The sequence below is a fragment of the Pseudophryne corroboree genome, chromosome 6, assembly GCF_028390025.1.
Source record: "Pseudophryne corroboree isolate aPseCor3 chromosome 6, aPseCor3.hap2, whole genome shotgun sequence".
Classification (NCBI taxonomy): Eukaryota; Metazoa; Chordata; class Amphibia; order Anura; family Myobatrachidae; genus Pseudophryne; species Pseudophryne corroboree.
Genome location: NC_086449.1, coordinates 731015809 through 731040398, shown reverse-complemented (window position 1 = coordinate 731040398; position 24590 = coordinate 731015809). Strand labels below are relative to the sequence as shown.

General features: G+C 45.0%; 1 long non-coding RNA gene across 2 annotated transcripts in view; it reads left to right on the top strand.

Moving 5' to 3' along the window:
- LOC134935632 (uncharacterized) overlaps positions 1-19804 on the top strand; it is a 149040-nt gene extending 129236 nt beyond the window's left edge. For both annotated transcript variants that reach the window (XR_010180295.1, XR_010180296.1), the window contains exons 2-4: positions 17518-17589; positions 17659-17826; positions 18736-19804. This is a non-coding gene — a long non-coding RNA (uncharacterized LOC134935632). The remainder of the gene's footprint in view (positions 1-17517; positions 17590-17658; positions 17827-18735) is intronic.
- Positions 19805-24590: the final 4786 nt, after the last annotated feature.

The following is a 24590-nucleotide window of genomic DNA, read 5'->3' as shown; positions in this document are numbered from 1 at the left end:
GGATTGGTGAGAGATAGTAGTCTGAGGAGTTGGTGAGTGTAGTGGTTTTCTATTTATCGATTTCTGATTGCTGTATTGTGTTTGAAAGTTGTCTTGTCTTTAATGTTGTATTGTTAGTTATTAGTTTGTCATATTTTCTGTCAGTGTTGTTTTCATTTAGTCTCTTGTCAGTGTTTGTGTGTGTGTGTGTGTGTGTGTGTGTGTGTGTGTGCTGTGTAGAGGTAGAGGAGGAGTGTGTTTTGTTTGTCTTTATTTTTGATTGTTCTGTGTTGTTTGTCTTAATTATGTCACATGCAGAGGTTAGTGAGGTGGAGGAGGTTAGTGAGGGAGGTAAGGTGGTGGTTAGTGAGAGAGGTGAGGTGGAGGAGGTTAGTGAGGGGGGTGAAGCGGAGGAGGTTAGTGAGGAGGGTGAGGGGGAGGAGGTGGCAGAGGATGCGCCTGAGTCCTCTAGTGAGAGTGATGTGGCTCCACAGCCACGCACCAGGACCAAGATAGGGCGCAATGTGAAATTAACTTTTGATGAAAATGTGGCCCTGGTGCTGGTGATTATGAAGTTTCATCGGCAGCTTTTTGGGCCATAGGCTGCTAAGGTCTCATCCCGTATAAAAACAGTCATCTGAAAGAAGGTGGTTGATGCTGTTAATAGTGAGGGCTTGGCAGTGTTGAAAGTAGGGTGGTACAGGGTGGTACGGAGTACCATTAAGCGTACCACCAGCCCACCACTGGGGCATAATTTATAAGGGGCATTTTTGTGTGTGTGCCATAAAATAGTTTCAGTGGCATAACTGTGTGTGGCATAATATGTAATAGGCGTTACGATGTGTGGTATAATATGTAAGGCATTATGGTGTGTGGCATAATGTGTAATGGGTGTTATGGTGTTTGGCATAATGTGTAATGGGCATTACGGTGTGTGGCATTATGTGTAATAAGCATTACGGTATGTGCATAATGTGTAATGGGCATTGCAGTGTTTGGCATAATGTGTAAGGGGCATTACGGTGTGTGGCATAATATGGTCATGCCCCTAATGTCATGTAGCAACTCCCCTTATTCTGTGTGACCACACCCCTGCATGACACGTGACCATGACCATTTTTACTATCAGTACCACTAAGAAAAAATTTCTACTTGCACCACTGGGGCTTGGTGAGTTGAACCGAGGACACCTGTAGAAAGAGGTTCTATGATATTAAGCGGCATGTGAAAGCCAAAATGGCCAAGGACGCCAAGTCCGCACGGCAAATAGGAGTTGGGCGTACTTATGTTGCCACTTATTTAGAATATGAGCAGCCTCCAGAAGTAGTGAGGGGGACTTATGTCCGGGACTCAGATCGGCCCAAGGAGGCTGGTTAGTTGTGTTTTTTAATATATTTATTTTGAAGTATGCTTTGTACTGTGAATTGTTTTTATGTATTGGTCAGTAATAATGAAGCATGTTTTTTAATATAAACTTTATCATTCTGTATGCTGAAATGTATGTTGTGAAGGTGTTGTTTTTTTTGGGTTTTAATTTTTTTCTGTATGTTGTAGTGAGAGTGTGAAATATTTGTCATGGCTTTTGTTGTAGAATCATGCACACCAATCTTTAATATTTTTGGGGGGTATTGTGCATAAATAGTATTCCTACCATACTGGAGTATATTTACTAAGGTCCCAATTTTGACCGAGATGCCGTTTTTTCTTCAAAGTGTCATCTCGGTAATTTACTAAGCAAAAATCACGGCAGTGATGAGGGCATTCGTAATATTTTGGAAGTCCTAGGAAAAAATCACGAATCAATACACCATCGGTCAAATACGCCTGCAATTTGCTAGAAATCGGGAATATACTAAAAAGTGCAAAACACAAACACTGCCGACAATAGCCAAACACTGCCGTGATAAAATACAAATCGTGAAAAAGTGCTAAAAAAAAACAGACCTGCTTTTTTATCCCGTGTTTGTATAGGCATGCACGGATCCATGAGATCCGTGCATGTTTTTCAGTGGGAACGGGGGGGGGGAAATGTTATAAATTTTCAGGAAAAAAATTGCGTGGGGTCCCCCCTCCTAAGGCAAACCAGCCTCGGGCTCTTTGAGCCGATCCTGGTTGCAGAAATATGGGGGAAAAAATGGACAGGGGTTCCCCCATATTTAAGCAACCAGCATCGGGCTCCGCGCCTGGTCCTGGTTCCAAAAATACGGGGGACAAAAAGAGTAGGGGTCCCCCGTATTTTTGAAACCAGCACCGGGCTCCACTAGCTGGACAGATAATGCCACAGCCGGGGGTCACTTTTATACAGTGCCTTGCGGCCGTGGCATCAAATATCCAACTAGTCACCCCTGGCCGGGGTACCCTGGGGGAGTGGGGACCCCTTCAATCAAGGGGTCCCGTCCCCCCAGCCACCCAAGGGCCAGGGGTGAAGCCCGAGGCTGTCCCCCCCATCCAATAGGCTGCGGATGGGGGGCTGATAGCCTTTGTGAAAAGTGATTGATATTGTTTTTAGTAGCAGTACTACAAGGCCCAGCAAGCCTCCCCCGCAAGCTGGTACTTGGAGAACCACAAGTACCAGCATGCGGCGGAAAAACGGGCCCGCTGGTACCTGTAGTACTACTACAAAAAAAATACCCCAATAAAGACAACACACACACACCTTGAAAGTATAACTTTAATACATCCATCCACACCTCCATATACACATACTTACCTTATGTTCCCACGCAGGTCGGTCCTCTTCTCCAGTAGAATCCATGGTGTACCTGTAGAAAAAAATATACTCACATAATCCATGGTTGAAGGCTCCTCTGCTTGTAATCCTTTTGTAATCCACGTACTTGAAAAAATAAAAAAACGGATACCCGACCTCGCACTGAAAGGGGACCCATGTTTTCACATGGGACCCCTTTCCCCGAATGCCAGAAACCCACTCTGACTGATGTCTAAGTGGGTTTCTTCAGCCAATCAGGGAGCGCCACGTTGTGGCACCCTCCTGATCGGCTGTGTGCTCCTGTACTGTCTGACAGGCGGTACACGGCAGTGTTACAATGTAGCGCCTATGCGCTCCATTGTAACCAATGGTGGGAACTTTCAGGTCAGCGGTGAGGTCACTTTCGGTCAACCGCTGACCTGAAAGTTCCCACCATTGGTTACAATGGAGCGCATAGGTGCTACATTGTAACACTGCCGTGTGCCGCCTGTCATACAGTACAGGAGCACACAGCCGATCAGGAGGGTGCCACAACGTGGCGCTCCCTAATTGGCTGAAGAAACCCACTTAGACATCAGTCAGAGTGGGTTTCTGGCATTCGGGGAAAGGGGTCCCATGTGAAAACATGGGTCCCCTTTCAGTGCGAGGTCGGGTATCCGTTTTTTTATTTTTTCAAGTACGTGGATTACAAAAGGATTACAAGCAGAGGAGCCTTCAACCATGGATTATGTGAGTATAATTTTTTCTACAGGTACACCATGGATTCTACTGGAGAAGAGGACCGACCTGCGTGGGAACATAAGGTAAGTATGTGTATATGGAGGTGTGGATGGATGTATTAAAGTTATACTTTCAAGGTGTGTGTGTGTTGTCTTTATTGGGGTATTTTTTTAGTAGTAGTACTACAGGTACCAGCGGGCCTATTTTTCCGCCGCATGCTGGTACTTGTGGTTCTCCAAGTACCAGCTTGCGGGGGAGGCTTGTTGGGCCTTGTAGTACTGCTACTAAAAACAATATCAATCACTTTGAACAAAGGCTATCAGCCTCCCATCCGCAGCCCATTGGATGGGGGGGACAGCCTCGGGCTTCACCCCTGGCCCTTGGGTGGCTGGGGACCCCTTGATTGAAGGGGTCCCCACTCCCCCAGGGTACCCCGGCCAGGGGTGACTAGTTGGATATTTGATGCCACGGCCGCAAGGCACTGTATAAAAGTGACCCCCGGCTGTGGCATTATCTGTCCAGCTAGTGGAGCCCGGTGCTGGTTTCAAAAATACGGGGGACCCCTACGCTTTTTGTCCCCTGTATTTTTGGAACCAGGACAAGGCGCAGAGCCCGATGCTGGTTGCTTAAATATGGGGGAACCCCTGTCCATTTTTTCCCTATATTTCTGCAACCAGGATCGGCTCAAAGAGCCAGAGGCTGGTTTGCCTTAGGAGGGGGGACCCCACGCAATTTTTTTTTTACATTTAAACATTTTTTTTCTTTTTTACAAGGTGCACAATGAAGCCCAGCACGGATCTCTCAGATCCGGCCGAGATTCATTGTATTAAAGTCGGCAGTGTTTTACAAGTCACTCACGTAAAACACTGCCAAAAAAAACGAATGACATCGACATCGGAAAACCCGAAAATGCAGAATACGGCAGCTTAGTAAATTAGTCGTAATCAATTCAAAAAGTTGCATATTTACACTTTCGATGTCATTCGTGATTGAACTTTGACCTCAAACGGGAAAATACGAATCTTAGTAAATATACCCCACTGTGTTTAAATCTTGATAAAGCTAAATATTTATCTTATTTAAAACCCTTTAAGAGGCCTAAGAACACTGTACGCCAGTGGTTCCCAAACTGTGTGCCGTGGCACCCTGGGGTGCCTCGGGACACTTGCAGGGGTGCCTCGGGTTGGTGGTCCAGAACCAATTCAAATTATGCATGGTCAATGTAAAAAGCAAAACCAGTGTTAATGGCTGCCAATCATAAAATATATTGACAATCAGAAGCAAATCTTGTCCCTCACCACATAAGTTACCCTAAGGATGACATATAAAGACAATTTACTTTATTTAATATTTCTTTCTAAAGTTTTCAATAAGAAACTATTGGCTTAGGGGTGCCGTGAAAAAAATTCTGATACTCTAGGGTGCCGTGATTCAGAAAAGTTTGGGAACCACTGCTGTACGCTATTGACGTATGGAGTACCGTAAGGGTACGCACGTTGCGTAGCAATCGCTTAGCCGAGGTCGAGACGCTCAAGCGTCACGTTCACTCACGGCCAAGAGATCACAGGCAGGCACGCTATTGGCTGCCGACTAACGTAATGGTTCGCTATAGCGTAGCGGACGCTCGGGACCACGAGGAGATCACCAGCGGCGCAGACGCTCACAATGTTAAACCTTTATATCTAAACCAAAAACAATGTAATATGCAGTAAAACCTTAGTGTAGAGATAGGGTGTAGATGCAACACAGTGTAACCTTATTAACTTAAAAGCTGTTTGAGCGTCACCGACGCTCTGTGAATACTTAACACTATAATAAATACACAACTACCGGGCTTAGGGTCTAACGCCTTATATGAATGTTATACTTGCAAAAAGAAATAATACAGTACAAGTCACACACTACAATATAACATAGACTAACTAACCAGGTAACTACACAGGAAATACAATACAATACTATTACGTTTAAGAGAATACGAGAGAAAGAGAAGAGAGAGAGAGAGAGATATGGCCCATAATAACAAGAAAGACAATGTGATTGCGGAGAAAACTTACGCACAAAGGGGAACGATCGCATGCGCCTCTGGACATCCAGCTCCCGATTTTCAGCAATGAGAACCGTTGAAGAGTGAGCTGGATGTGATCGGCTTGTCTATTTATGCCCCACACACAATACAATTCAATGGTCCCTACAATCTCATTGTTCATTGGACACAGGAATTCCTCCTCGCATTATAACAAAAGGTCATAGGTTGATTCATACAGGTGGGCTGTGACAATTTCCAACTGCTCAGGTGGGTGGGAAACTAGGTTTCCCGCCGCATGGATAAGTAAGTGCAAATAATAGTAAATGGACATAAACTTCTTATGTCCATAACTATTCGCACGAGCGATTAATTCGCTTCAAACCAACACCGGAATATTGCTAATTAAATACTCTTCCGATGGATACTAAACACCACTGTATTAGTCCTGTCTGACCCTTCGTATCAAACAAAGAGGGATTTCTCTGTCCATGAACATGCTACATTAACTAAACTTTCAGATTCTATCAAAGGGACCATTATTTACAAAATACATTATATAGTGAAAATATGTAACGATTGAGTCGCACGCTACGAACACATGAACTCTACCGTAAATGCACATACTGCGCGCCCGCGGGTGCCCGCAACAGCGAGTATGCGCACGTACGGGAGAGCGCACGCATGCGCAGCGCGGACCTGTATGAGGTGCAAATATGGCAGTGTGCATCGTGATATTTTTCTGACTTTGACAGTCCACCCTTTGGCAGTCAACAATAACTGCCACTTCCTAAAACATTTCAAAACGAGAAAAATATATGTCAGGGGTTAATACATTTACATGGTTGGGTAGGGGAGGAGAGGAGAAGGTAGGAAAAGGGTATGACCTAGTGAGATAGCAGAAGCATGTGTGTATGAATCCGTGTTTGGGGGGTCATGTATCATCGTGCCGTACGTGTTTTAAATCAAGCTTCGAGGTATTGCGAAGTATACATTTGAATTCCTTCTTATCCCGTGGTACGGGTCTGTGGATGGGCTGTCAAACTTTACCGAGCTCTTTTCGGCTGTGGTTGTAACAAAATGGGGAGCACATCTTAGTTGATGATACATGAATGGGGGAATATGTGATTGCTGATATCTGTGCCTGTATTCTCTATACTATGTGTGTAATTACCTGAAGGTTGTAGAGATGAAGAAAAGACATAATTACGGTAAATGCAATGGTATTCTATGTCAGGTTAATGAACATTTGTCGGTTGAAGTCTTGTTCGGTGTCTGTTGAATGCAGTCTTCTTTGTGCTTTTGCCAAAAGGCGTGTGGGCAAAAAGCTTTGTCAATGTCCATAGACTTACAAAAGTGTTGGGCTAGCGTAATTTTAAAATTTCTAGGGAAACTGGGGTCTATGGCAAAGTTCATCAAATATCTGTGTATAAGGTTGTCAAAACTTCTTCTTTAATCCATCAGTTGTCTGTATACAGGATCATCAAATTCCTCGTCCAAGTGGGTCTTTTTACCTTGGAGAAAACGGAAAAACAGGTGAAAGAAACGGACCGTAGAAATCGCATTTTCATCACATCATTGTTTCTACATGTGGGTCATAAATCAAATCCATTGGAATTACAATTTCCTCACTCCTTAAACTCATTACCCTGGTACTACGTTTGCACTTCATTAAAGCCTGACCGCATCTAAATATCAAGCCAATCGTTATGACAACACCTAAGATACATAGGAGAAACTTCCCTACATCCATTATGACTCCTTGAGCCCATTCTCCTAAACCAGAGAACCAATTTCGCGGGTTCAACCATGACACCCAACTAGTCAGCTCATTACCTACAGCAGCAAGAGTGAGATTGTGTCTCCTGCGAAATTCCCATTTCAGTTGGAGAATATCGTCCATCTTTTGGTCTATGACCTCGACCGGGTCCTCGGTACTATTTGTAATATATGTGCAACATTTCACGCCGTACTGCGTTGCCAGTGTGACACAATATCCACCTGTCACTGCCGTGAGATAATTGAGAATCATTCTATGCTGAACCAGTTCTGTTTTATAAGCTTGAAGTTCTCTTCCAGTATACCTAAACGTGTCATCATACATTTCTGTGATATTGTCTAACAAATTTGCGAGCGCAGATATGTATTTATAATTCAACACTCCTCTGGCGGTGCGAGTGATGTCTAACGCGATTAGAAACTGAATCCCGGTGGATTCATGGATCATGTCAGAGGCCGGATGCTCTGTTCTTTCTATCAGGTGCCGTTTAACTACGTGCTCGTAATGGGTATGAGTATAAGGAGCTTGGGCAACACGGTGTATATCTTTCATTTTGGCATGTGATACAGTCATTACTTCAGGCAGTACTTTTCCAATATAACACAATCCTTCAGAGTTTGGGGCAAGCCACTTATACGCCTTCCTCCCGCATATGAAATATGCATCATCGGGGAGAACATATGGGACGGAGTAGGACATAACCATATTACACATCTTCCATGTGAAATCTCCTAACCCTAATTCTCCCATCTGTCTAGTACACGTATCAGCTTGTACGATATGTGCACAGTATCCTGGTGATACCTCTCCAACTCTCGTAATCCTACTTCCTAGGGTATACCTATATCGGAAATATTTTCCACTACCAGCTATGTGGCGTATAAGCTCTGTATCTGTCGGCATTCTATCTGCTCTATATGAAAAGGTCATGGTTTGGTTACTCCATGACACTTCCCAATTTCCCGGCTTTCGGGGATTGGAAATGTTAAAACATATTAGGGATCTATCCACATGATATTGGTGGAGCTTCAAACTAGGAGGACTGGAGATATTAAACCTCCTGTCCACCGGCCTCCCACCACTTAGCTCAAGTACCTCCCCTATCGTTAAAGGAAATGGTACTAGTCCTGATTTGCTATGACCTTGAGGTACTTGAGAGCATACCCAACAATCTGTTTGATTTAACACACTACCCACTAAGGAGTGATAGTCACTCAAGGGATGCCGGTCCATGTGGCATTTCTTGATGCACCCATCCTCAACCACATTGTCACAGAGCCTACAGATACAGTTTTCTTCAGCTAACAATCCTTCACAATTCCTTCTATGGTCTATGTTATCGGATCGTTTTCTGATACTCGCCTTTGCTTGTTGATTATGTTGTTCTCGGAAAACTACGCCTCCATCTCTGTCATCAGAACCCATTCCAGAACCTCTCTCGACCTCCATGGTACTCTCGCCGGAACAGACTGCTCTGGTCAACATCATGGTCAACAGGAAAATCCGGATCACAGTCTCTTGAGGCAAGTCCATCTTAGGAGGAAACGAAGAAGAATGGGAAGGGGGAAAAAATAATTTGAGGGGGAGGGGATGGGAAGTGGAGAAAAACAATAAAAGGGAACAGGGGATCGACAACTGCTTTTGATCTTGTGATTCTCGATGCTCAGGTGCCGCCTCAGTCCTCCTGGAACAGACACTCCAGTGATACAACTTCCTCTACCGTCTGTTCCTTATCACGGGACCTCTCTGGATCAGCAACCTTCTTACAATGGGACGAATGAACCCAAGTCTCTCTCTCGGCAACCTTCAATGCTGTAGTGCTAGTCAATAAGACTTGGTATGGTCCTTCCCATCTGTCAATAAGGCAACCTGAGCGTAGAAAATTCCGTATCATTACATAATCCCCAGGTTCAATGTCATGACAATTACTATCTGGTAAATCAGGAATCACCAACTTCAAATTATCATTTTGATTCCTTAGCTGTTTACTCATGTTAATCAAGTATTTTACAGTCACTTCATTGTTACACTTCAAATCATCCTGAGGGTTAATCATAACATGCGGTTGTCGACCAAACAAGATTTCAAAGGGAGACAGATTAAGAGGGGACCTGGGAGTGGTTCTGATGCTGTATAGTACAATGGGTAAAGCTTCTGGCCATGTTAATCCTGTTTCTGCCATAACTTTGCTCAGTTTATTTTTAATAGTGCTGTTCACTCTTTCCACCTTCGCACTCGCCTGTGGACGGTATGGAGTGTGCAGCTTGCTATCAATTCCCATCAACTTACACATTCCTTGAAAGACATCACCTGTAAAATGGGTACCCCTATCACTTTCAATTATTCTAGGGATACCATATCTACATACAAATTCCTGCACAATTTTCTTAGCAGTAAACATAGCGGTATTTGTGGCCGCAGGAAATGCTTCGACCCAATTTGAGAATACAGCTAAACAAACAAGTACATATTTCAAATTTCGACAAGGGGGTAATTGAATAAAGTCAATCTGTATTACCTGAAAAGGACCGCCTGTAGGTGGGATATGAGATGGTTCTGTTGGTATTGCCTTTCCGATATTCTTTCTCAAGCATGTAAGGCATGACATTGCTCTCTTACTTGCATGAGATGAAAATCCTGGGGCGCACCAATATGCTCTTACCAACTTGCACATTCCTTCCTTGCCCAGATGAGTCAGCCCGTGAGCTGCCTCAGCTAAACATGGAAGATATGCTCTGGGGGCCACCGGTTTACCTTGTCCATCCGTCCAGAGTCCTGAGGACTCCTGGCCATATCCCTTTGCCTTCCAGACTGCCTTTTCCTGTGTGGAACACAAATTTTGCATCTCACACAACTTCTGTGTGTTGATGGTATTAAATACCATCAGTTGTGTGGTATCTGTCTGTCTGGGGGTACCAGCTGCTAACTTAGCTGCTTCGTCTGCTCGGCTGTTACCAAGTGATACTGGGTCTTGGCTATATGTGTGTGCTTTACACTTGATAACAGCCACTCTGTCGGGTTCCTGTATCGCTGTTAGAAGCCTTTTGATGTGAGCTGCATGCGCTACCGGTGTACCAGCTGCCGTCATGAAATTTCTGAGGTGCCATAGGGCTCCGAAATCATGGACTACCCCGAATGCGTATCTAGAGTCGGTGTAGATATTGGCTGATTTGCCCTTAGCCAATTCACATGCTCTGGTTAGGGCGACCAGTTCAGAAACCTGGGCTGAGTGAGGTGGGCCTAGCGGTTCCGCTTCTATGGTGCCTTGGTCATCTATGACTGCGTATCCAGTACACAAGTCTCCCGAGTCTGACTGTCTGTGACAACTACCGTCCGTGTAGAAAGTTAGATCTACATCTTCCAGTGGATTGTCACTGATGTCAGGCCTTGCGGTAAAATTTTGGGTCAAATATTCCATACAATCATGTGTGTCCTCCTTTGTATTAAATTCTCCTTCCCCACCACTCTCATCCTCCACCCTTTGTGCCTGTCCAGGCACACCTGGGAGATATGTTGCAGGATTTAATGCACTGCATCTCCTTATGGTGATGTTTACGGGGGCCATTAGTGCCAATTCCCATCTTGTAAACCGCGCTGATGAGACGTGCCTGGTTTGGGCAGAATTTAGCAAGGCTGACACTGCATGTGGTGTATGAATTGTGAGGTTGTGACCTAGCACTACATCTTCGCTTTTCGTTACTAGCAATGCTATCGCAGCAACGCTTTGCAAGCATGTGGGGAGGGATCGCGCTACGGTATCTAGCTGAGCGCTGTAGTATGCTACTGGCCTGCTGGCATCACCGTGCTTTTGGGTTAAGACGCCTGCCGCGCAACCAGCACTTTCTGTTCCGTACAGCTCAAAGGGTTTCCCATAGTCTGGCATACCTAATGCTGGTGCCTGTGTTAGGCACTGTTTAAGTCTCTCAAATGCCATCTCGGACTCGTCTGTATGCGAAATCCGATCAGGTTTGTTTGAGGAGACCATCTCCTGCAAAGGTAACGCTAGAATGGAAAACCCTGGGATCCAGTTACGGCAATACCCACACATTCCTAAAAATGTTCTGATCTGTTGCTGGGTTTGTGGCAGAGTCATGTCTCTAATTGCTTGAATTCTATCAGCGGTCAGGTGTCTCAGTCCTTGTGTTAGACAGTGTCCCAAATATTTTACCTTAGTTTGGCATAATTGCAACTTGTCTTTGGAAACCTTGTGTCCTGTGTCTGAAAGATGAAACAGGAGCTGTTTCGTATCCTTCAGGGATGCTTCCAATGAATCAGAACACAGTAGTAAATCATCCACGTACTGTATCAATACTGATCCACTCTCTGGTTGGAAAGACTGTAAACAATCATGCAAAGCCTGGGAAAATATACTTGGACTGTCTATGAAACCTTGTGGTAATCGAGTCCATGTGTATTGGACTCCTCTGTATGTGAATGCAAACAAGTATTGGCTGTCAGGGTGCAAAGGTACCGAAAAGAAAGCGGAGCAGAGGTCAATAACAGTGAAAAATTTCGCAGTGGGAGGGATTTGCATAAGGATGACAGCTGGATTTGGCACTACGGGGAACTGACTCTCAACTATTTTGTTAATCCCCCTTAGATCCTGCACTAGCCGGTAACCCCTCCCCCCACTCTTTTTCACAGGGAAGATGGGACTATTGGCAGTGCTGGACGTTCTCACCAGAATGCCCTGTTGTAGCAAGCGCTCTATTACGGGATAAACTCCTAACTCCACCTCTGGCTTCAGAGGGTACTGTGGGATTTTTGGAGCTATCCTACCATCTTTTACTTGTACAACTACCGGAGCTACGTTTGCCATTAATCCAGTGTCCTGTCCATCTTTAGTCCAAAGTGACTCTGGTATCTGGGATGTCATTTCTTCTACTTGGGATGGAGTCCTATTTGTCATAATGGTATGTGACATTAATTTTGATGGGGAGTCTAACATGTCTCGCACTTCCTGAGCGTGATTCTCAGGTATGTCCAAGAATACACCTTCAGGAGTACAATAAATGACGCACCCCATTTTACACAATAAGTCTCTTCCCAGGAGATTAGTCGGTGCCGATGCAGCCAGCAAAAAGGAATGCTTGGTATGTAAAGGCCCTACTGTAATCTCGGCTGGTTTGCTAACAGGGTAGTGCTGGACTACTCCCGTTACCCCTATGGCTGGAATTGTCTTACCAGTGGTTCTCATGCCCACTGTCGAATTTATCACTGATTTGGCCGCCCCTGTATCTACAAGAAAGTTTAATGATTTACCAGCTACATTGATTGCAATTTCAGGTTCACTTCCAAGATTTGCAATCAATTTTACTGGCTGCAGATTCCAGGTATGGCCACACCCCTATTGGGTATGGTGACCTCCCTGAATCCCGCTGGCAGCAACTAATTGTGAAGGGGTTAAATGGGAACTGCCAGGAGTTTGCCAGTCTCCTGTTGGGGGATATCTTTTTGTTTCCCCTGTATGTGGCTCATAACTCCGTCTCTGTGGACCCTGATCCCAATTTCGTGTGTCATGTCGTTGTCTAGGGGGTTGGTTTGATCTTTGTGAATTTTTCGCTCTACAGTCTCGTGCTAGGTGTCCCTGTTTATGACAAAAATAACATGTTACCACATTTGACTTACCCACAGGGTTTGGTGATCTATACAAAGGCTGCTTTGTGGTCAGGGCCTGTATACTTACGGTCATTAACTTATCACCTTGTGACTCCCTGTGTCTGGTGATATTCCGGTCGTGATCAATAGCAGCCTCTCTCAAAGTAGCCACTGACAGACCTCGCCAACATGGTTGCGTGGTCTGTACCCTTGTCTTTAATGCTTCTTTTAAACCATCCATTAGCACAGATACTGCTACTTCTTGATGATTTGCATTGGTCCTAATGTCCTCTATGCCAGTGTATTTTGCCATTTCTAATAATGCCCGGTGAAAATAATCAGCAGCTGTTTCTGACTCTTTTTGTTTAATGGAAAAAATTCTATTCCATTTGGCTACAGCTGGGAAATACTCCTTTAACTGTAAATTTATCCTTTTTACATTATCTTTGTTGTACACATCTGTAAGAGGTACATCCTGATCCAGTCCACAGTCAGCTAAAAATTGAGCTGCGTCGACATTGGAGGGTAAACATGCCCTCAGCAATATCTGCCAGTCTTTGTTATTGGGCTCTAAAGTGTTCCCTAGGTCTCTGATGTATTTCTGGCTAGCAACTAAGTCTTTTCTAGGATCAGGGAATTCAGACACTATGGTTCTTAATTCCATTCGGGAAAACGGGCTGTACATGGCAATGTTCCTGATAGGAGTGACTCCTGTAGTGTCCGTTTTCCCATTTGGAACAGCTATTACCCTCACGGGAGCAAGTTTAACAACATCATTCTGTGTAGATTCTACAGTCTGTGGTGAAATGGTTTCAGCATAGTGTATGGTGCCGTACTTACCCGTTGATACGACCTCACCTGTCCCTCCGCTAGGGGGCTTTGTTACTAATCTTATGGGTTGGGCCGTGCCTACTGTTGTTTCTGATATGGTGGCTGCTAGAGAGAGAGCCGATATTGTTGCCGATTCGTCCTCTTGATCACACTCCTGGGGAAAGTTCAAAACAGGGTACAACTTGCACGGGTTAATACTTGCATTGGTTAACTTATTAACATTATCCTTAACATTTATACAGTTGCTAAGTGCCTGTTTGTTACCCCCTGATGCGTCATTCTCCGCAACCAATTTCTCTCCTGATATGTATGGTGGCGGCGGGGCCGTGGCTATCAGTTTCTTGATAGGATTAGATCCCGCCACCAGAGCCAATCCTCTCTGTATTTCACCCTCCTGTTGCCATAGCTGCAAATAATCATAATGTTTGATTCGTCTCTTTGTTGATTTAATGAGACATATCCTCCTCCTTAAATTCATTAACACTTCTGGGCTGAAGCTACCTACTCTTGGGAATTTCTCCCCGTCATGCATTGTCATTCTCTCCCATTCATCACATAAAACTTCTGTGTGTGAGCCGTATTTTTCACACATTACGTACCTTGCCGACCCGATTGGTCGGTTTATAGAATCAACCCGAACCGAGGTTGATCGCCCCCTTCCTGAACAACTGGCCCCCATAATTTGCAGGTGTTGCTTGCTCTGCCTCTGACCTTTATATCAGGGTCTTCAGCGAACCCTTACAAAAAACCAAAATATTCACGATAGGTTGACGGTGGTGGTTTACCGAGCACCCCACTCACTCGCCCACGCCGACCAATACGCCCACACACTGATATAGTGCTGGCGTACTCGACCCAGGGCCCCTATGAACCTTTGTTTACTGGAACATGTGGGTGTGATCCGCAGAGCATTAACCCTTTCCAGTAACTGTGGGGTTGTTGGATAATTCCTAAGTGACCAGCGAACTTCCCTTTTAAAAATAAAAAATTACACAAATCACGTCAGAATGTACAAATAGTGTTTATGACCGGGTTCGTACACAAATGGTACTGGTCAGACTAACTAATGCACACAATTACGTGCGGTACAATCGTTCAGTACATAAGCAACTAATCTTATGTACGGAGCGACCAGTGGAATCGACATTCAGCAGCTGCGAATTCCTTCAGCCTGAGCTTTATGGCCTATATGGGTTACGCTCCAACCCTTCTTGGTGTTGGGCTACTTGACTCTATAGCGGACTTCCTTGTCTGCTGTACCTGGACCTCCTGGTCTGTTATGCGACCTCCTGGTCTGACCTCCTGGTCTGTTACAGTATGACCTCCTGGTCTGCTACACTCTAATGCTCTTTATATGTTTAACCAGGGATGCCTCCCTAGCCACCATGTATGTCACTTACACGTATGTACTTCACGAGAACTCGATGATTTCTGTGGTTCAATCCCCAAAATTGTAAAACTTAAAAACACTCACTCATCACATGTACACTTTTGTTTCTATTTCTATTTCTGCGCAGAAATTTTTCTTTAGACCAGATGTGTTGTAAATTTGGAGAAGGATCTGTTAATTTAAATTTTGGATATTAAAATAGATTTGCGCTATTTATCGCCTATTGCGCTATTTATCGCCTGTTGCGCTATTTATCGCCTGTTGAAAATCAACACTATCGTGTGACTTGAGTTACGTGGGCGTACCCAGACGCTCCGTTGCGTAATTTACGCTGCGTGCGTCGGCCTTTGCGTACGCGAGTCTCAGCCCTTTGTTAGAGACACGTGTACACAAAACCAATGTCCACCGTAACACAACTAACACGTTTATCAATGTAGATGATCCTCGATCCTCTACTGAACCCCACACCAATCTCTCCTTGTACCTTTAGGTAGAGCTGCGTGTGTGCTTTTCACTTTATCCCTTAACGCATTACTTTTACACTTTAACTATGAAATAGCGACAAATCTCTCTTAGCACGTTTTATCAATTATAAAATGGCAAACAGGAGAGTGATATGAAAATACACGAATGAAAAAGAAATGCAGATATGTGCGTGTGTACGCAAGATAGAAATAAACAGTTTTAAAAGACACTAGCGTGTTGTTCTTACCTCCGGTTCCGGATTCCTTCAGCACCCTTTACTAAGCGAAGCAGACGCTTATCCCATCAGCACTGCGAAGAATATGATCTCCCGCCCTTTGCTGATGGATAATGTCTGCTGAAATTACCTAGCAGAGATATGTGAAGGACAGGACGAGCCGCCAATTGATAAAGCTAAATATTTATCTTATTTAAAACCCTTTAAGAGGCCTAAGAACACTGTACGCTATTGACGTATGGAGTACCGTAAGGGTACGCACGTTGCGTAGCAATCGCTTAGCCGAGGTCGAGACGCTCAAGCGTCACGTTCGCTCACGGCCAAGAGATCACAGGCAGGCACGCTATTGGCTGCCGACTAACGTAATGGTTCGCTATAGCGTAGCGGACGCTCGGGACCACGAGGAGATCACCAGCGGCGCAGACGCTCACAATGTTAAACCTTTATATCTAAACCAAAAACAATGTAATATGCAGTAAAACCTTAGTGTAGAGATAGGGTGTAGATGCAACACAGTGTAACCTTATTAACTTAAAAGCTGTTTGAGCGTCACCGACGCTCTGTGAATACTTAACACTATAATAAATACACAACTACCGGGCTTAGGGTCTAACACCTTATATGAATGTTATACTTGCAAAAAGAAATAATACAGTACAAGTCACGCACTACAATATAACATAGACTAACTAACCAGGTAACTACACAGGAAATACAATACAATACTATTACGTTTAAGAGAATACGAGAGAAAGAGAAGAGAGAGAGAGAGAGATATGGCCCATAATAACAAGAAAGACAATGTGATTGCGGAGAAAACTTACGCACAAAGGGGAACGATCGCATGCGCCTCTGGACATCCAGCTCCCGATTTTCAGCAATGAGAACCGTTGAAGAGTGAGCTGGATGTGATCGGCTTGTCTATTTATGCCCCACACACAATACAATTCAATGGTCCCTACAATCTCATTGTTCATTGGACACAGGAATTCCTCCTCGCATTATAACAAAAGGTCATAGGTTGATTCATACAGGTGGGCTGTGACAATTTCCAACTGCTCAGGTGGGTGGGAAACTAGGTTTCCCGCCGCATGGATAAGTAAGTGCAAATAATAGTAAATGGACATAAACTTCTTATGTCCATAACTATTCGCACGAGCGATTAATTCGCTTCAAACCAACACCGGAATATTGCTAATTAAATACTCTTCCGATGGATACTAAACACCACTGTATTACTCCTGTCTGACCCTTCGTATCAAACAAAGAGGGATTTCTCTGTCCATGAACATGCTACATTAACTAAACTTTCAGATTCTATCAAAGGGACCATTATCTACAAAATACATTATATAGTGAAAATATGTAACGATTGAGTCGCACGCTACGAACACATGAACTCTACCGTAAATGCACATACTGCGCGCCCGCGGGTGCCCGCAACAGCGAGTATGCGCACGCACGGGAGAGCGCACGCATGCGCAGCGCGGACCTGTATGAGGTGCAAATATGGCAGTGTGCATCGTGATATTTTTCTGACTTTGACAATCTGCATTGTATGTTTCCCTAATGAAAGAGAGGTGGTGCTTTTTTCAATACATTGATAGTCACATTATGTGTTATAGTTGTCTAGAAAGTATGCAAACACTTTGGATAATGTTGTTTTTTAATATACATTAATTGTAAAATTTGTCAAAAATCAGTTTTGAATTCATGAGTAGCAACATATGTGTGTTGATTAAATTGTTATGAAAATAATTAAATGCTTCATATACATTTACAGTCTCCCAAAAGTCACAAAGAGCCTCTGGCCCTGTCTCCACTCCTACTGAAGCTTAGGATGCTGATCATGCTGGTAAGTACATTAATATTGGGTGTGTTTTCACATCAATTTGGATACAATAATAATTTTGTTTTTTGTTAGGTCCATCCACACACGTGTTGCCACCATGGAAACGCAGTCTCGGTGTGTCTTCTAGACCAGTACACATCACACCACCACGTCGACGCATGTCGGAGGTATCAGCTGTGCCACTAATGCAACTCCTTGACAGTCTGCAGCCATTGTCACAACATTCACCACACCTGTCTGGTGAGTTAAAAAAACAACACAAAAACGGTACATACTTTCAAACACACACTTTACCATAAGTCAAACATTGGTTTACATTTTCAAAGATGGAAGTTCTATTTAAGATGGGATATTGCCCACAGCAACCAATCAGATTCTACTTCTCATTTATGTAGCACCTTCTAGAAGTAAAAACATGGAATGTGATTGGTTGCTATGTGCAACATCCCAGGTTAAAATAGAACTCCCATCTTAGAAAATTTACACCATTGTAGTTTCACAGTTTAAGGAAGCAGCTTAGTGACAAAGTGGTGATGTAAATAATGCGCCGCTAACAAACTTATCATTACATACCTCCCAACTGTCCCGATTTTCGTGGGACAGTCCCGTTTTTTGGGGACTGTCCCGCTGTCCCACCCACGGGCCGCCGTATCCCGCGGTGGGGGCAGTTGGGAGGCTCTGTCTCTCGCTGCCGTGCTTAACAGAGCAGCGGTGAATAGACGCTGCGCGCATGCGCACAGCGTCTATTCACTGGAGTCAAAGGGAGAGGGGGCATGCTAGCGGCTCACGGGGCAGAGCTTGCGATCGCGGTCCTCCTGCGAAGCCATGCCCCCTGTTCATAGGCCACACCCCCTTTTTGCTGCACGTGTGTCCCTCTTCCAGCCAGGACAAAGTTGGGAGGTATGGTCTTAAATCACTTATACTAAAAGAATTGCTGTGCATATGTTGTGCATAGCCAGCAAACAAAATCAGAATATCATTTAGGAAATCAATGACCCCAAAAATTAGAAAAATATGCAAAATGTGGATAAGGACAACATCTACAAATTATTAATTAAAGTAACTTAACATTTATAGCACTAGGATACCAAACACATGCTTCATTAGTTAATAAAATTATACTTACATACAACTGGTCTCTCATTTTAGGGATTACCATTCTTCACCCAACTCAGCCAGGTCAAGAGCAGCAACCTGACAATGAAGACACATTTACCTTAACTCTGACAGCAATACCACCGCCTGACCCAACATCTACACATTTGTCCACTCCGCCCACTCAAAGGACACCTGAACAGGTCATACATAAGCCCTACCACAGTCTCAGGAACAGGCTTTTTGGGGCAGCTACCAATTTATTGGTAAGGCCCATATAGACGGGCCGATGTGCGAGAGATGTGTGCTAGGCGAACCGCTCAGCACACATCTCTCCCCCCGCTCAGCACAGCGCGATGTGTGCTGAGTGCGCGGGGGGAGACGGGGGGGCCGCTCATTTCACCCAGCGGGAGAAGTGAGCGACGTGCTAGATTGGCCTGCACGGCAGGCCAATCTAACACCAGCGATAGCGATGCGCGGGGCTGCGCATCGCTATCGCTGTAGGGGGTACACACGGAGCGATAATGCTTAAATTCTAAGCAATCTAGTCAGATTGCTTAGAATATCGCTCCGTGAATACCCCCCTTTAGTCTGGCCCATCACATACCCAGATTATGCAGAAGCAACAGCAGACAAACCACAGAACTCACCAGAACAGCTAACACCCTGGAATTAATGAGGACAGACAATAATAGGATGCTAGACACATACCAAAGAATCATGGATGAGAATCACAGGCTCCATCAATCCTGCCTGCAGATATTAACAGCAACCTAAAACATACAAGAGAGAGCATGGTCCAAATCATGGAAACCCTCACAACAGCCACTAGAGACTTGAATGATACTGTAACAACCCTAACACAGCATCTCAGTCATCAATCAGAGCAAACAAGCACCAGTTAGACAGCCACAACCTCCTTAGTGTCACCTGTGACCTCGCCACCAAGACGTTCTTCCCGAACACAACCAGACACAAGTGGGAGACGCCCATCCAGCTCCAGAGGACGACCGGCAAAATAATTGATCATAATCATGTGTTTGAAATGGACATTGGTAATTGTATGCAAGTAGCATTTTACATGTTCTGGTCACAATTAGGGCCATGGTTTAATTTTTGTAAAAAAAGGTTAAACATTTACAACTTCAAAAATAAAACCAAGGTGAAAAAGGAAAAAGTTGTCTGTCAATTAATTCTAGAGTAATTTGAGTATAGTTGTTAAAGTATATAATATGCATTCTCACATTCAAGCAACATAGATTACACATGCAGCAGTGGTAAAGTATTGATATAGAGAAGCGTGTCCTTAATAACAGTTTATTCTATTTTTAAAAATTACCTTAGGTAGATGTAAAAGCATGGGCAAACATACACAAAGCAAATAAAAAAAACCATATAGAATACTGTGCTACTATAATGAATAACTTTACTTGCATTTATTATAGATTTAAATGTATAATGCATACAGTAAAAAGTGTTATGTTGTTAAAAACCTAAGAATACCACAATAAAACTTAAACACTATCTTCAAAACCATACAGGGCTATTATAACACTTACTTTAGTAAGTGCGATCTGTCCTTGTTGCGTCAGGATGTCCAACGTATCCGGGAGAGAGTGGGTGAGGCAGAGACGCGGGTTTCTAATCTAGAGGATCTCTGCGGCCCCCTGAAGCAATCCGTGTCGGCAGTCTCTCAGCAGGTCTCCACAATGCAATCCAAGCTTCTGGATATGGAGGGGCGCCTCCGTAGAAACAACGTGCGGTTTGTGGGCCTGCCTGAAAGGGAGGAGGGGGCACATCCTGAAGATTTCTTGGAGTCATGGCTCAAGGAGGCATATGGTGCAGAATCCTTCACCTCCCAGTTTGCGGTGGAACGGGCCCACAGAGTACCTTTCCGGCCCTTACTTTCTGGTGCCCCACCACGAACTTTCATCGCCAAATTTTTGCATTACAAAGACCGGGACTATGTCTGTGCTATGTCTGGGCCGCACGAAGGGCCCTCTGCTTCGGAATGGTGTCCGGGTGTTGGCATTCCCAGACTTTGCAGCGGATGTCCAGAAAGACAGGGCCCAGTTCCTGCCTATCAAGCGGCGTCTTCGTGACTTGAATCTTCCCTACTCCATGCTATTCCCTTCCAGATTGCGTGTGATGGCGGACGGGGAAACTAAGTTCTTCGGCTCTCCAAGGGAGGCGGCGGCCTTGGCTGGACAGATATGCTCCGGGCGTCCGTCAACTCGCTCCGGACTGATATCCTGTTTTCCCTCCTACATGAACATAAAGCATGCAAGTATATGTCCGGGGAGCACCCTCTTGTTTTGGTGGTTCTGGACTTTGTTGCGTAGTGTTATATACACTTAGGGTTCCTATTTGCACTGGGACTTTAGGTCTTATGCTACGCATAAGTTTGTCATAGGTACTTGGATCTCCAGGGTTGGGTTTTGTTAGGGATATGTGTATGCCACTGTTTGGGAAGGTATACGGGGAGGGGGGTTGGTATTTGGGTATTGCTTGTTTCTGTGTGGGATCTGTTTTTCTTTTTTTAGTTTATTGTTTTCTATATTTCTGTGTTTTTTCTGTGAGGTACTGATGTGTTGTTTTGACCGGCTAGGCTTGTGGCCCGGGGTCTGCGGACGGCAGGGTCTGCGGGATAATGCTTTTCTATGGGCGGACAACTTTGATTGCAGGGTCCCTTATCCACCTTGCGAGGTACATATGTGATGTGTCCCAGATGGCCGTACAGACACCATGCCTGCCTTAAAATTTTTGGCGTGGAATGTCCGGGGTATCAACAATAAAGTAAAGCGATCCCTGGTACTTAAAATGATTAAGAAATATGACCCGGACATTGTCTGTGTGAGTGAGACTCATTTAGAGGGAAATAGACTGCTGTCGCTCCGCAGACCTTGGGTGGGATGGGCGTATCATTCCTCTCATTCCTCCTTTTTACGAGGGGTGTCAGTCATGATAAAAAGAACTGTCCAGTTTGAATTGATTACGGTAAATACTGACCCTTATGGTAGGTTTGTGTTCCTGGAATGCAAATTGAATTCCTGACATTTCTTCCTGCTATCAGTGTATATTCCTCCACCTTTCTCATATGATGTATTGCAGAAAGCCACCTCATTTATTGCCTCTTCCCCCCATGCCCCTGTTATTTGCTTGGGGGACTTTAATAACGTGTTGGACGTCTCCCTGGGTAGGTGGAGGTCCCCCTCGGGGCACCCCGTCTAAATTTGCAGACTTTCTGAGTAATATGCAGTGGGTGGACGCTTGGAGGGTACGGCATCCTGCACTTAGACAGTTCTCGTGCTTCTCCGGCACACATGGCTCATTCTCCAGAATCGACCTGGCCCTGGTTTCCCCTGAGCTTCTGCCCAGAATCTTAGATGTTCACTATGAGGCGCGGGGGGTGTCCGACCATTCGCCCTTGATGTTATCTTTGGAGGTGGAGTGCCAGAGGGGACAGTCGTATTGGAAGTTACATCCATCCTGGTTAGCTCAGTTGGGCGACTGCTCGGACTTGACAACAAAGTGGGAGGGGTTTTTTGCGGATAATGTGGGCTCGGCCCCGGCTCCTGTCATATGGGACTCATTTAAAGCCTTTCTACGTGGTACACTGATTGGTAAAATTGCTGCACATAAATTGTCATGTAGGGAGGAGAGAACACTTGAATCAGAGTTTAGGGACCTCGAGATCAGTTATCTGGCAGAAGGCACCTCTGCACTAAAGACGCAATGGCTGACGGCTCAGGCGGCATGGCTGGCTCATTTCTTAGATAAAAACGCGCGCTCCCTTTTGTTTCGGGCCACTAATTTGTACATGCAGGCGAATAGACCGGGAAGCTTGTTAGCCCATTTGGTACATTACGACCGGCCTGGGTCTACGGTTGTGCAGATGTCTGGTCCTGATGGCTCCATTGTAGACAACACCCCAGATATTGCGCAATTGTTCCTTTCATACTTCAGGGATCTGTATGAGTCTCGACTGACGTGCTCTGCGGCAGACTTGGACATGTATTTGAATAGTGTACCCCTCTCCAGACTCTCCCCCGAGGCTTGCATTTTCTGGAGGCGCCTTTGACTTTGGAGGAGGTGTCCGCGGCAGTGGGCATGTCCCCCAGTGGCAAGTCTCACGGCTGTGATGGCATCCCCACTGAGCTGTATAAACCACATATAGAGTTCTTTGGCCCCAAGTTGCTTACTATGTTTACGGACACGTTTGCTACTAATCAACTTCCTCCCTCAATGTCCGAGGCTGTTATTATAGTACTGCCGAAGCCCGGCAAGAATACCAGACTCTTGGAGTCCTATAGGCCAATCTCCCTCATTCCTACTGATGCTAAGATCCTGGCAAAAATTTTGGCAGTTCGGCTCAACTCGGTTATTAAGTCCATAATACATCAGGATCAATCCGGCTTTATGCCGGGTATGTCCACGTCCATTAACTTGCGCAGGCTGTATACTATTCTGCAAGCTCCACATACCTTCCCCTCGGACTCGGTCGTGGTCTCTTTGGACGCGGCTAAGGCGTTCGATAGCGTTGAATGGTCCTACTTGTGGGGAGTTATGAAATGTATGGGCTTTGGCCCTAACTTCATACAATGGATCAGACTGCTATATCAAAATCCGCATGCCAGGATCTTGGTAAATGGTTATATTTCGTCCTCCTTTACCCTGTCTCGGGGTACTAGACAGGGGTGCCCCCTTTCTCCTGCCCTATTTGATATAGCCATAGAGCCTTTGGCCTCCCTGATTAGGACACACCCGGACATTGGGGGAATCGCCACGGGCCCTTGTGTAGACAAAATTGCTCTTTATGCGGATGACCTGCTGTTATTCCTACATGATTATGCTGTTGATGTGCTTATTTTGCTGCAGATCATTGAGGAATTCGGCGGCTTCTCTGGTCTCCGTATCAACTGGCCCAAGTCATTTATTATGCCTGTTATTGGTCCTCCTCCCCAGGTCCCGAAGCTCTCCTTGCCGCTATGCTGGACAGATCAGTTTAAATATCTTGGAATTCAAGTCACGAATAACCCTTCTGATTTTATACCCCTGAATTTAGACCCACTGACGCAACTGATTATACGCAAGTCGAGAGCTTGGTGCAAGCTTCCGTTGACAATGACTGGCAGGGTTAGTCTAATTAAAATGATAATTCTACCCAAACTATTATACATTGTCTCGCAATCCCCGGTATATATCTTTCCGTCTTTTTTTAGGAAACTGAATGGTATATTATCATCCTTAATCTGGGCCAACAAAAGGCCTAGGATAAAGCTGAATACCCTCACTAGGCTGAAAGCTGATGGAGGTTTAGCCCTGCCCAACTTCCAATTGTACTACTTTGCGTCTCAGTTATCACACCTTGGCACCTGGATACAGGGCGGGGATGCCGGCACTTTACAATGGGCATTTCTCCAGTGCTACTACCCGGACCTCTCTCCGGTGCAGGTTTTGCTGAGTGGGAAGGTTTCTCGGTACTCTCCCCCTATTGTCTTCCAGGCCATGAAGATCTGGCTCGCTCTGAGAAATCTGCTTGGGTTTGATGGCTTGGACCCGGATACTCCTCTCTGGCACTCTACTTCACTACCCGAGTTGGGGGCTCTCGAGGGCGGGGTGGTGTGGGTTCCATACTCCATTGTCTCCATATCCCAGTTGTACAGTGACGGTATGTTGAAATCGTTTCAGCAGTTAAAGGAGGAATTTGGTCTACCTAATTCTTATTTTTTTAGATTCCTACAACTCCGACACGCCTTACAATCACAATTTCGGGACTCACCCCTGGCGCTCCTTCATTTCCCCATAAAGACCTTTTTAAGCTCGCTGGAACGGGTTAGGGTGATTTCTTTTACCTACTCGTACCTATTAAAAACACTTCATGCAGACCCTCTCTCTGGACTCCGTGA